We start from the raw sequence: 13909 nt of genomic DNA on the forward strand, positions 1-13909 counted from the left end.
CAGTAGAACTTACTGACACGACCATATGGAAGCTCCAAATCTACGGACTTCTTCTTTCTTGGATTCTCCAATTAGCTACAAGCACTCTCGCTTGATAATCTTTAAGCTTCAATGGTAGCAACCGAGTTGATCATCAATATGTTGAAGTAATCTCTACCTTGAAAACCCTAAGCTTTGTGTAAAGGAAAGCTCATCTAGATCTCACAAGAGATTACACAAAACAGCAAAGTATGAGCAATAACTCAACTGGATTTACTCTAAAAACGTGGTTAGGGTTTTTCTTTATATACCTAGGGTAAAAATAGAAAACCCAAAACGTTTAATGAGTTAGGGCTGAGCTGGAATATTTTGTAGAAAAACATTCTGCCCGAGATTCGATCGATCGAGTCTTTCCTTCGATCGATCGAGCCAAGCCGAAATGCACCAATGCATCTGCAGCCACTCGATTCCAACTTTACATGAAAGACCCAACTTTGAGCAAGCCTAGATAAGTCTAAACAACTTGTTTTGATCATGGTTTGCCAACAATACAAATTAGAGTTCTAAATACATAAAATCCTAAATCTTTAGAACCTAACAACTTACATGTTAAAATCAAGGTTTTAAAAATCAGATCAGTTAAAGAACCAGAAAAGAGAGTGGTTACTGGTTTTCTGGTCTGACCAAGGTCGGACTGATGATATCATTTATAATTAATTAATAATTTTTAAATTATATAAATAAATATACTAGTAATATTTAGTTTAACGATATATTTTAAAATATTTTTAAAATACTTTAATTCACAACATATAAGAACAAAGTTATTTGAAGTTCTTTATTATTTTATTTATATATTAGCTATTGTTTGGTTAAATACAATTATATACGTAATATTATATATTAACAAAATTAAGCATCTATTATATTTATGTCAAATGTTTGTCTTGTATCACTATATGGCAATGTAAAATATGGTTATAGGAATACAGAGAGGCGAGCCCAAAAAAAAAAAAAAANTATTTTTATTAATTTTCATATTTTTTGATTAAAAATGTCTAAACTACGTTGTTTAGGAGGTCTCTAATGGACCACCATCTACCATTGGTGTGACGGTCACTCTATAAGTATTAAGTGCTCGTGAGGTGTGGGGGGCAAGGACCGAAGTTCAAGTCTCTAGCAGGAAGCCTTACACACATATACACTTAAATTATGCTAGAGTAGAATTTCTATCTTGTATTAAAAATAAATAAAAAAGTCTCTAATGGAGCTTTTATGAGAAAGACTAATGGAGGACTTAATTGAATAACTTTAAAACTTAAAAGATTTGATTGAGCAAAAATAAAGTTAGAGGATTGAATTGAAATTTTTGGCAAAATTAAAAGGAGTAATTTGTAATTCATTAAATTATCTTGTACTAACTTTATCAACTAGTATTAAAGAGGTTCAAATAATAGGGTCAATTAAGTAAAATCAATTATTATTTTTTGAAAATCCTAAATTCTAGGCTTTTATTTTTCTCTACTAATAAAATCCTTTATTAAAATCAATTTTTTTTAAAATCAATATTGAAATTTTATTACACTAGTGTTAAATCAACGCTAATAAAAGATTCAATATCTAGTGGTACTTATCCAAACCAAAGAAATAGAAGCTACATGACACCCGACCTAGACATAATCAAACCTACCCAAAGCATGTTGAGTTGGGTCAGGTTAGGTTGGACAAGTCGGATCCCTTCTCAACTCTAATAAAAACTGTGCTACATTTCTAGCCTCTTTCATAATCTGGCCCATTAGAGATAGACGAACATAATTCTCACAGTCAATCGGGCTTCAATCTCCAATCGCACACACTCATTACTCATACACTCTTTATTTTTAATAAAATAGAATATAATTTCAACATATAAACCAAAGTACTCAATTCAAAACCCACTAGTCTCCATCCTTCCCTGTACCTAGCAAATAAAAATAAAGACTAAATTTTAAAAATGCTTGTTCATTCATCACCAATTCTTCTAGGAGATTTAGAATACACAACCTCGTTATTCACTTATTCTCATAGTTGAAAGAACTATCTTTTGAGCATACTACACCTCCTAGATTTATGAGGGTGGAAATATCATTAATTAAGCCAATAATGGTATCAAAAGGAAAAGTTTTCTTTCTTGTCGAACTTAAAGTTGTGATTTGTGAGCATTGCAAATGCATTTGCGGATTAAAGTTTTGAGCACTATAAATGCGTTTTGTGGAACGAAAAGATTTCCTACTTTAGTAGTGAGCACTACATATGCGCTTCACACTTTCCTATAAGCAATGTGAGCATGGCCAAGCACTTCCTACTTTGGGCTTTATAATTAGAAGTTGACAGTGTAGCTAGAAAGTTGTAGTAAGAATATAGAAGAGGAAGAGGAGGAGGAGGAGAAGGAGGAGGAGATCATGAGACAATCCAATTTGGCAACAAATGTTGCTTAGAAACGGGTTATCCTTTTCCAAAATAAGTGTCATGAAGTTTTAGGTTAATTAACTATTTGAAATGTTAAAATTTGTTTTTTAAAATGTTAAAACCTGTTAAACACACCAACTTGCACATATATATCCTTCCAAGTGAGTCTTAACTTGGAGGAAGTATACATTGTTTTGGATGTATGATTCCTTTCTCTCACAAGCTGGTGGAACGCATTAACTATGGGTTCCACCAGCTATGAGGGAGGAGAAACATACTCTGAAACACAGTGTATTTTCTACTTGACTTGACATACCTAACTTCATTAAGTTTGGCATTAAATGGGTTTTGTATTTACAATTTTGTCCTAGCTATTCTGAATTTTCTCGTTAAAATGGTTTATTGCATTGTCAGAGTTATATGAATGCTTTTTTGTGGCATGCCTCAATTGTGCTATGCTAGCCAAACAGGTAAATTTGATTAATGTTTGTACTTGTACTTCTAATCAAATAATGAATTAGAATTTATGTCTCTCTCCATTAAATTAGTTTTTTTTTTTTTTAATATTTTTTTTATGCCAGCATTAAGATTTTAGAACAAAAATCTACCCAAATGAAGCTTCTCAAAACTGGTATCCAAAATTGTCTAAAATAGTTGCTTAACAAATATCATAAAAGCAACTGTTAACTAGACATTTTAATGTGTACTTCGCACAAACATTTTTAACTTAAAACTTATCTAAAACCTCATTTGTCATTTTAGCCATGGTTTTAAAATTCGTACCGGCCAGTTGAACTGGGAACCGGGTAACAATCTGGTCTGGTTATAACTACGAACCAAAAATTACATAAAAAGAAGAAATAATTAGAAACCAGTCGTTTAATCGGAAAAACTAGAAACAGTATGGTTGGACCAGTTTTGAAACTATTCAATTAAATGTAAAAAATACAGTATTTTCTCAACCAAAAAAAAAAAAAAATCAAATATAAACAAACAAAAAAACCACATAGGTTTACAAAGGGTAGAAGTAAAGATTAGAGGGTGATCTTGATAATTTGTTAATGTGGATTGGCTTTACCTAACTGTTTTCAACATTAGTGATTCTTGAAATATTCAGGTGAGAAAGAGTGTCTGATGAGAGATGGATAAAGAAGAACTGAAGAAGCAAATTCGAAATTTAGTGTTTGTTTGGCTAACTTATTTTTTGCCAGCTTATTTTACTGTTCAGCTTATATGTGTGTGTGTGCTTAAGTTAAATTTAGTGTCTGTTTAGCAAGCTTATTTTATTTTTATTTTTTCTCAAAAAAAAAGTTAACATTTTTTTTTTCTTTTATTTTTGGTCTGTCTTCTCTTTATTTTTTTTTTTTTTTTTGGGCTCGCCTCTCTGTATTCCTATAACCATATTTTACATTGCCATATAGTGATACAAGACAAACATTTGACATAAATATAATAGATGCTTAATTTTGATTTCCACCCATTGACAATGAAGTCCACATCCATTTCACTTATTCGAAAATCTTAATCAATTTTTGCGCAATAAGTATTGTGGTTTTATTTTTCAATTAAATTGTTATGGGGTTGGTATTTCAAAAACTGAGTCTTGTTTGAGAACTAGTGTTAGTGGCATGTGCAAGGCACGTGCTTGGTTTATTTGATGATTTAATCTGATTAACATCACTAAACATTAATTACAATGAAATTCATCAGTTTTCCAAAAACATCTAAGATTCACCAAAATGCAAAACATTTTTATAGTTCTTTAGTACGTATGTATAACATTCCAAATCAAATTACATTGAATATATTAATGAACAAAATGAAAAACTAATTTTACAAAACTATCCTCATTGCATATGACCAAGCCCTCACTTGCAAAGGTTTTAGGCCTGCCAACAATCAAGAAAGCATGAAACAACTCACAATTAAAATACAATAGAAAACATAAAACCCAATCAATTCCTTTCAAATCACAAAAACTTGCCCAACCTTATCAAAACCCGAGGGAATCATCCAAAATTCAACCATAAATCTTTATCATCATAACTTCTCATTCTTCTATAAGTAAGTGTCATGATATCATTGCGCAATTGACTTTCAAGTTAGATCAAAATAACAATAACATGAGCAAGAGAAACAACATGACTACATATAACAAATTAAAACAAACTAGAAAGAAAGAAAGTAATAATCCACATGCAAGATGAACCCATGTGGAGAAGTTACATCTAAATGAGATAAATATAATTTGGTGTTCATGAATGAGTAAACCAAAACAAAATCTCCATCTTTCTTTCTCTCCAACCTTCTTCTTTTCCTTCTTTCTTCTCTTTCTCTTTCTTGTGATGGAAGTAGTTGACTCATGGATGACTTTTTTTCTTTCTTTCTTTGTTCTTATCTCTCTCTGTTTCTCTCCCTTATCGTGTTGTGTCCTAGGTTTGTGTCTATCAGTAGAGTACATGACTGTCAAACACATTAGACAAAGAGATAAGATAAGAAAGATAGAGCCAAATGATGAAACTATCCCACGCTTTTTCACTATTCAGATTAAAAGTATTTAAGGATAGAAGCGTAAATTTATCTATACACAACAAACAAACTGAAAGGAAACCTCCACTTCTACCATTTTATCCCTTATAATGTCAATTTGTCAAACACAAGCAGTTCAATTGTCCTTTTTTTTATATAGAGTATAGATATAAATATAGATATAGATAATGTCATCTAGGTTATGGGCAGTGTCAATTTTGTCCTTGTTAGCCTAAATATTTGTTAAGAGATGATATTGAATGGTTGTTCATTGTGTTCAGTGTATTATGCACTTACATATAAGGAAAAGATATGTTTGGGTTGAGAGTACCTGTTTTAAATCCAAATTTATTACAAAAAAATATAGATCTCAAACTCGTAATATTTAAAATCTTAAACATAATATTTATTGTTGCTATACTTTTTAGAACCACATTAACAAAGCATTTCAGTTCACTTTTCTAGCTAAATTCAAGTGAAAGTTTTTGTAAGCCTTAAGATTATAAATGTACAAATCTAATATTTAGGGCAATTACTTATTTGTTTTAACCTCATTACTTTTAAATGAATTGCATAAGGTTGATTAGACTTTCAAGCAATATATATGTGTGTGTGTGTGTGTGTATAATTTTAATTAAATAAATTATTCAAATTCTTGATTTTCTTATAAGATATTATTATGATAATCAAAACTCATAACAAACTTATACAGAATATGTATAGTTTATTTTCTAAATTTTATTGTAGATAATTTGCTCTCCCTAACAAAAAGTATTTTCAATCACTCTATTTTTACAAATGTATAATTTTATTATTTTTTATGTTTTTGATTGATATTGTGCTTTTATGAAATAGTCATTGTAGGGTCGGTTTTCGTAGCCCAAGCCCAAGAGGGATGGGTTATGAGCCCAATGAACCCAAGACAATGAATTTGTAGAGAATGGGCGAAAGAGCTGGGCTGGTGGAAAATTAAACAACGATTAATTATGGTATTTAAGGATGCATTGGCACAAAACCATGCTTGACTAACTGGACGAGTGTACGTCCGAAAAGGTGAATTACTGAATGAAAGATGATTATAACTCTTGGAGCTACAGTAAAATTATTTCCTCCTTCTCTTCCTTTTTCTTTCTTCCCCCCCTTATTATCAGAGACCTCTTCTCCTTATATAGCATCCTCCCCCATCATCTTCATCGTCCACTTGTTCTTCATCTAAGCATCCACTTGAGTGCATGTCCCATCAGGTATCCTCTTTAACCCTCCGTGAGTGGTGGTAGCTGAGATTACACTGTTTAGGGGTCTTCTCCACATTAATGCGGCCAGAAAAGCAGCTGCAGTGCATTTAATGTGGTGGTGGCAGCTTTTCCTTGAGATATTTCCTTGTCCTTATCATCCCCAGGTATGCCCAGAGCTTATCTTTGTCATTGGGATTGCCAGAAAGGTCATTCGGACCTTCCATTTGTTGGCTTGATCAAGACTATTCGTATCCGAGGAATAGAACCTCTTCGGACAAAAGGTGACCTCTTCGGATGGTACTCTTCTTACATTTCTGGGTTGGTTGCGTTCAGATGAACTCTACCCCAACCCGTTATTCCTCTTTGGACATATAATAATCCTCAAGACAGGGCCCCCGGCCCAATAGGTATGTCTGGGCTTTTACCCCCCCCCNGGCTTCTTCTTCGGCGTCCGAAACCTCTATCACTCGATCCTCTCCTGAAGCTTTTCCCCCGAACTCAAATTTATCTATCTGCTCCTCTAGCGAGGAGGTAGAAGAACCAACCCTTTCGCTTACAACCGTTGGTTCAAGGGGAATTTACTGGATCGGCTGGACGAGCGGGGTACACCCTGAGGGTTTGGATGTGGAACAGGTGCGAGGTCGTACAGTGCCAAGAAGCCTTTTCAAGCAACGTCTATGCGATTGAGATGATAATCTCCCTGCGTTATCGCGTTGCCGATCGGCTGATAGTCCTTCGGTTTCACTATATACCCAAGGATAAGCGGAACTGACTGGAGCTGCCCGTTCTCGCTTACAAAGATCTTCGATCTTAGCAGGTAATTGAGGGCGGCGGTGTTTGTGAGGTTGAGCCGAGGAGTAACCTGGTCTTTATCTGTTAGAAATTAAAGCAAAATTCAGTCAGAGACTTGAAAATAGTAGTGCGAAAAGAATTAAAAATTGCTAAAAGTCAAAGACCCTAAGCCTACTATTAGTGAACCTAAGTCTAGTATGTCCCACCTGGCTCTCCTGGCTTGGTTGGGCAATGATGACCGTCGTGCCATGCGCCCGAGACGATCACATAGTCGTCCTTCATCCCTTTGTTCGATTTAGGAAGACAGGAGACCAGCCTAACAATATCGGACCGGGATTTTAGATAATATCCCGCCCCTTGTTAGCTGTGACACTCGTACATGTATACCACGTCCAACCAGGTGAGCCCCAATCCTAGGTGACGGTTAAGATCCTCAACTGCTCCTAAGATCCTAAACTTGTTGGGTGCACACTGGTCAGGACTAAGCCTATGGTTTCGAAGGTAGTTAGTGGTGATGGGGCCCATGGTGATTGTCATCCCCCCTTCTAGGAAAGCGATGACGGGGATTACGAATCGCCGTTCTTCGATTGTTACTATTTTTTCTGGAGGGCAATACCTACCCCCATTTGGGGTATGCGATATGTGGCCCTAAACTCCTCAATTGGGCAACTGTCCACCAGATATTGGAGTTTACCATCACACTTAAACGGAAAGATGGAAGCACTGAGCGTAGCGACCAGGGAGTGATTGTTCAAAGTCGAGAAAACTGGCCGAAGAGAAACTGAAGGATCGAGAGATGAGAATTACAGGAACTAACTGGAGATTGATCTTCAAACTCGCACAAGGATCTTAAAGGTTTGGAGAAGATTAGGATCAATGACTGAAAGAGCGTGGTGGAGTCGTGTGCTTGTTCTTGCTGGGTAGTCTGATAGTTTGCAAGTAAAGAAGGAGTAAGTTTCCTGAGATTTTATACGAGATCAAACGAAGGGGCAGGAGTTTCGCCCAAATCCCGGGAAGAACCACGCCGTTAGATCAACAACCCACTGTTGGATACAAAGGACAAGGCGCCTCTAGAGTAATTAATGCAATGCTTGGAATACGAAAACAACAGCGGTAATTATGAAGCGCTTATATCTAGGCTACACAGTGCCAGTTAGATATTTGTCTGTTCTCAAGCTTCTTACTCGTGACAAGTCAAAATCCCACTTTTCTCTTCGGATGCGAGGGAAAAATTAGGATTTTTAGGGGCTATTGTGGGGGGGGGGGTAAAAGCCAGACATACCTATTGGGCGGGGGCCTGTTTGAGGATTATTATATGTCAAAGAGGAATAACGGGTTGGGGTAGAGTTCATCTGAACGCAACCAACCAGAAATGTAAGAAGAGTACCATCCGAAGAGGTCACCTTTTGTCCGAAGAGGTTCTATTCCTCGGATACGAATAGTCTTGATCAAGCAACAAATGGAAGGTCCGAATGACCTTTCTGGCAATCCAATGACAAAGATAAGCTCTGGGCATACCTGGGGATGATAAGGACAAGGAAATATCTCAAGGAAAAGCTGCACCACCATGGACCTAGTGGAGCGGAACTGAAGCTTGCTGAGAAATAAAGAGAGAACATTTGAATAAATGGAGAAGGAGATGAGGAGAAAAAGTAACAAAAAGATAAAACAATAAAAAATAAGAAATGGTTGAAAGTTAAAAAGTGTGGCTGAGGGTGGATGAGACAAGAGGAGTACGTGTGTGGAGGAGAAAAACAAAGAGGAAAAAAAGAAAAAAAAAAGAAAGAAAGAAAGAAAGAGAGAGAAGAAAGAAACGTGTATTTGGATGAAAAAAATAAGATAATGGAAAAAATAAAATTAAGAATAATAAGAAATTAAAATTAAGAAATGTTGCTATAATATTTTTGCAATAAATTTTAAGTGGTAAGTTATTACTATTTGAAAAAATAATAATTTTTTTGATGGTGGCGGTGGTGGCGGCGGCGGCGACGGTAGTGGCAATGGTTGCAGGTGGTTGCGATTGTTGTTTATCGTAGTAGATATATTATTTTTTGGGTAGTGAGATATATTATTTTATTGTAAGGGATATATTATTTTATTGTGATGTTTATATTATTTTATTATGTTAAAATAGATCCACTGTTGCAGCATGTGTATAGGTAAAATAGATAAAGTAACTTTTAGTGGAGCTAAAAAGCTAAATTTTTAGCTCTACTGCTGTGAATGCTCTAACTTGCTACAAACAATATTAGGTGTTAACTTATGATGCCAACATGTGTCCTAGGTCACGTGCTTGTCACATGACTAGCCAAAGTCCCCAAATTTTCTTAACTATAGGTAGCTTTAACCATCAGGCATCAGCTCCCCTCTCTCTCTCTCTCTTTCTCTCTCTCTTAACCAATCTAGGCAAAATATAACCCAACCATCTCTCTCTTTGCCAGTCCCTCTCTCTCACTCCACCACCTTTCACTGCTGTCTCTTGGCAGAGAGAGGCTCTGTTACTCATTCCCTCTACTATGTCTCTCATGATCTCAGTCTCAAAGCAAAGCAAAATATCCCAACTCTCCAAACAAAGCAAAATAGCTATTAAATTGATCTCATGATTTTAATTTGCCCAACTCTCTGAGCAAAGCAAAATATCCCTCTCACACATCCACTTGAACCAACTCTCCACCTACAGCTTCACACTCTCACCACCAATATAAATTCAATCCAAAACATAACATTTTGAAGAATATATTCTTTCTTGGTTGGCTTTGCTTTGATCTAAAGTTCTACATCTTTTGTGGATTTGCAAATATAAAAAATTTGGCTATATTTTTTATGTGGTCCACTAAGTAATTGGATCTAAGAGTTTGTTTGGGATCCGCTTATTTTGCTGAAATTGAAAACTTTTTGTTGAAAGTAATATAGATAAAGGTAAAAGTTATCTGAACAAATAGTAACAAAGAGTGCAGTGGGACCCATAAATAGTAGCAAAAATAAGCTGAATAGTAAAATAAGTTGGCAAAATTAACCATGCCAAACCAACACTAAGTCTTTTTTTTTTTTTTTTTTTTTTTGCTGAACAATCGTATCTAAGCCTTGTGCATACATATTGAGTCACATTTGTAACAAATCTACTCATCTACCTCAGGTTCTCACCAGAGTGAAAATATTTTTTTCATCTTTTTTTTCCTTTTTTCGTTGTTGATAAACTTCTTTTTTTTTTTCTTTTTTTTTCTTTTTTGAAAGAGAGTAAGACTAAATGAGAGAGAAAGAAGTGTTTTGGCTCAGTTGAGCTGAGCTGATTGAGGTGTCTCCTACAGGAGGCGGGTGGTGGCACCAAATTGTGGTGGTGTGAGAGACAAGGTACTGTGAAGAAATAGATGGATGGGCTTTCTTTTACTTGGGTTTAAGTTAAGTGCAATCTGCGGTTAAGAGAATTTTTTGGACTTTGGTTGGTCATGTGACAATCACATGACCCAGGACACATGTTGGCTTCATAAGTTGACACCTAGGACTGTTTGTAACAACTCCTATAAAATTGTTTGCAGCAAATCATTGTCTTATATATATGTGTATATATATATATATAGTGAACTAATTAGTTAAAAGTAATAGATGGTGTAACTTGACATATCAAATGTTCATTTCCCCAAGTTGGGAGTGATTCGCGCCAGATACCTCGTTACTAAAATTATAGAAACATAAGGACTAGAAAAGCTTATGAAACAATGATTAACATTTGTATTAATTTATAGTGAAGGCATTGCTGGGTGCTGGCCATCAAGAGCAGTTTGGACTAAAGTTGTATGCTAAAATACAACATTAGACAACAGATATTTACATGTTCAACAATTGTTTGATTTGAGCATTTCTTGATTTTATTTCTATCATTGACATGAATAATATTGCATATTTGTTTCGAATAGAAACATTTTTTATACTATAATTCTTTTGTCCACCTTGCATGTTGATATATATCTCTTCACAGTCCACATTAAACATATATAATTTTTCAAAAAATATATACTATTTTATACATTCAGCATACACAATTTTAAAAAACATATATATATATATATATGACACAATTTTGTACAATAAACGTACACAAATTTTCAAAGTATATATACAATTCTGTAGATTCAAGAAATAAATTTTTTTGAAAGTATACACTATTCTGTTCATTCAATGCACAAAATTTTTCCAAAAATCTACACAATTTTTAAAATTTAACGTACTAAATATTTTTTAAAAATCACACAATTCTGAACATTTAACATACACTATTTTACAAAGATTGTATGAAATTCTATTCATTCAACAAACACGATTTTTTTAAAAAATATACACGATTCTGTATCAAAGAATGTATATAATTATGCACATTCAATGTACTTAATTAAAAAAAAAAAAAAAAAACTATACACTATTCTTCGCAATCAAGTACACAAAAAGGTCTCTCTGTTGTTTAGAGAAGTGAGATTTTCCTCCTTTTCTTCAACAGTAGAAGTTGTTTGTCCCTTCTACATGAAGCAGAGTTCTGTTTTGGGTTTGTCTTGTTTTTGTTTCTCTATGGATATCAAGCGTATCTGTGGAGCTTGCGGGGTTTACTTGTTGCGGGGCTGGGGAAACATTTTTCTTTTTGTGAGGAGTCTACTACATTTTCTACATCGACTAATATTAGGGATGGCAATTTTTGCCCGACCCGCGGGTACCCGGTCCGGCCCGACCCTAATGGGCCGAATTTTACCCGGTCCGATTAGAAATAGGGTCAAGTATGGGTTTTAAAAAAAACCCGAAGCGGGTCCGGGACGGGTCCGGGTTTTTTTAAAAAAATTCGAGACCCGACCCGAAACCCGACCCGGATAAAAACCCAGTACTCAAAAATTACAAAAATACCCTCTCTATATATATACCTATAATCTAACCCTAAATCCCTAATCCCTCATTTCTATTTTCTTCAGCACTCACGCCTCTCTCCCTCAGCTCAGTCACTCCGAAACTGCCTCACGCCTCCCTCCCTCAGCTCAGTCACTCCCTCTCCCTCAACTCAATCACTCCGACACACCCTCAGTCCGACACGGCCTCACACTCTCACAGCCCTCACCCACTCTCAGTCACTAACACACTCTCTTTAATCTCGCCTCTCTCTTATCTCAATTTCTCCTCACAAATTGAACGGTGGTTTATGGAGTGAAGGTTGTGATACTCACGGACTGAATGGTGTTTTTGGGTTTGTATTGTTGTATGGTGTTTGGATTTGTGTGTTTGTTTCCCAAGAAATTTTGGGTTTATTCAAAGATATTTCTAGGTTTGCTAGAGACGGTTTGGGTTTATTCAAAGAAAATTTCTGGGTTTGTTCAAATTTTGGTTGGATAATTAATATGGGTTTTTCTGGGTTCTAGAAGCAGGAAACCGATGAGCGGTCTTCTCGGAAAGAGTGAGAGGTCTCGAACTTCCTAGAAGCAGAAAACAGAATCTACAAATCTACTGAGAAGAAGAAGAAGAGTTCAGCTTTAGAAGCTTTGGTAGCCTTTCGAAGAAACGCAATCTGGAAGCCATAACGTTAACAGAAGGGAACACAGTTCGTTTCGACTGTGAGGGATTGGAATTTGATTTGGAAGAGTGGAGGGGAGGTGTATAATGGGCTTACTAGAACGGGTGCTTTCAATTTTTAAGCCCATATTAAATGGGCTTTAACATGGTCATGGCCCAAGATCAGATGCCCTTTTAATGTTAGGTTCTTGTTAATGTTTTGGGTTGTGTTCTTGTGTTTGAATTTTTTGGGTTTGCGTTTATGCGTGTTCTTGTGTTTTAATTCTGTTTTATGTTTTGTGTTTTTTTTTTTTTTTTTTTTTTTTTTTTTTTTTTTTTTTTTTTAAATAATAGATTTGTATCCGTTTATATCTGGGGGAAGCTTGGAGTTATCCAGATCGAGTTGCTTTAATTAAAAAAAATCTTACCCTTGTCAAATCACAACCCTAAGGATGTGCAAGAAGTCATTTGGGCAGAGTAGACAGTAGCATAATCTTCGTATGCTTTTGACAATGAAAGAGAGGAAGGTGACAAAAATAGTTGGAGCAACTTGCTTTTGACACAGAGAGAGAGAGAAACGGAGAGAGAGAGAGTCAGACATCAAACGTTTTTGGGTTTAGACAGGGCCGGCTCAACGAATTTGGGGGCCCTAGGCGAAAGTTTTAAATGGGGCCCTTTATTATATTTAATTATAAATTTATATATTGTTTTTAATTAAAATTTATTTTTCTTGATTTTGAAGAGGCAAAATTACTAATTAAATTTTTGCATTCAAGTAGACATTTGTAATTAAGAAATATTTATGAATAAACGAAACACAATCTATAATAAAAAAAATTACAATTTAACTAGAATAATATAAATTTAATGTATAAAACAATAGAACCTAGTTTATGAAATACACAATTGCAACTTTACTTAATATGATCACTTTACACTTTAAACCTGCACAAAAAAATTAAAATTAATATTAATACGAAGTAAATTATTCTAAATTTATAATTTTGTTATCAATACTTTTTTTTTTTTTTTTGTGTAGTATTATACTTTTTTTTTTAGTAAAATGTATAAGACTCAACTTGATTAGATCCCTTAAGACCAACCCACTGACAAAATGTGTAGGACTTAAACTTGATCCACACTAAGACTAAGACCAGCCTAGGGCCCACTATCCCTCCATGGCTCCATCCCACTAAATCTGATTTCTTAAATAAAAAATAAATAAAAACATGTAAGACTAGAGAAGTCTAGAATCCCTACTTTAAATCTTTAAGGGGTCCATTCGGACCATTCCATAGCTAGATAGCCTTCTAGAGAATTCTAAATTTAAAAGAACAAACAAAAAAGAGTACAACTAAACTAAAAACGCAGCAGCTCCTCTTCAAAAAAAAAAAAAAAAAAAA

Source organism: Quercus suber, unplaced genomic scaffold, assembly GCF_002906115.3.
Source record: "Quercus suber isolate HL8 unplaced genomic scaffold, Cork oak 2.0 scaffold_40, whole genome shotgun sequence".
NCBI classification, from domain to species: Eukaryota; Viridiplantae; Streptophyta; class Magnoliopsida; order Fagales; family Fagaceae; genus Quercus; species Quercus suber.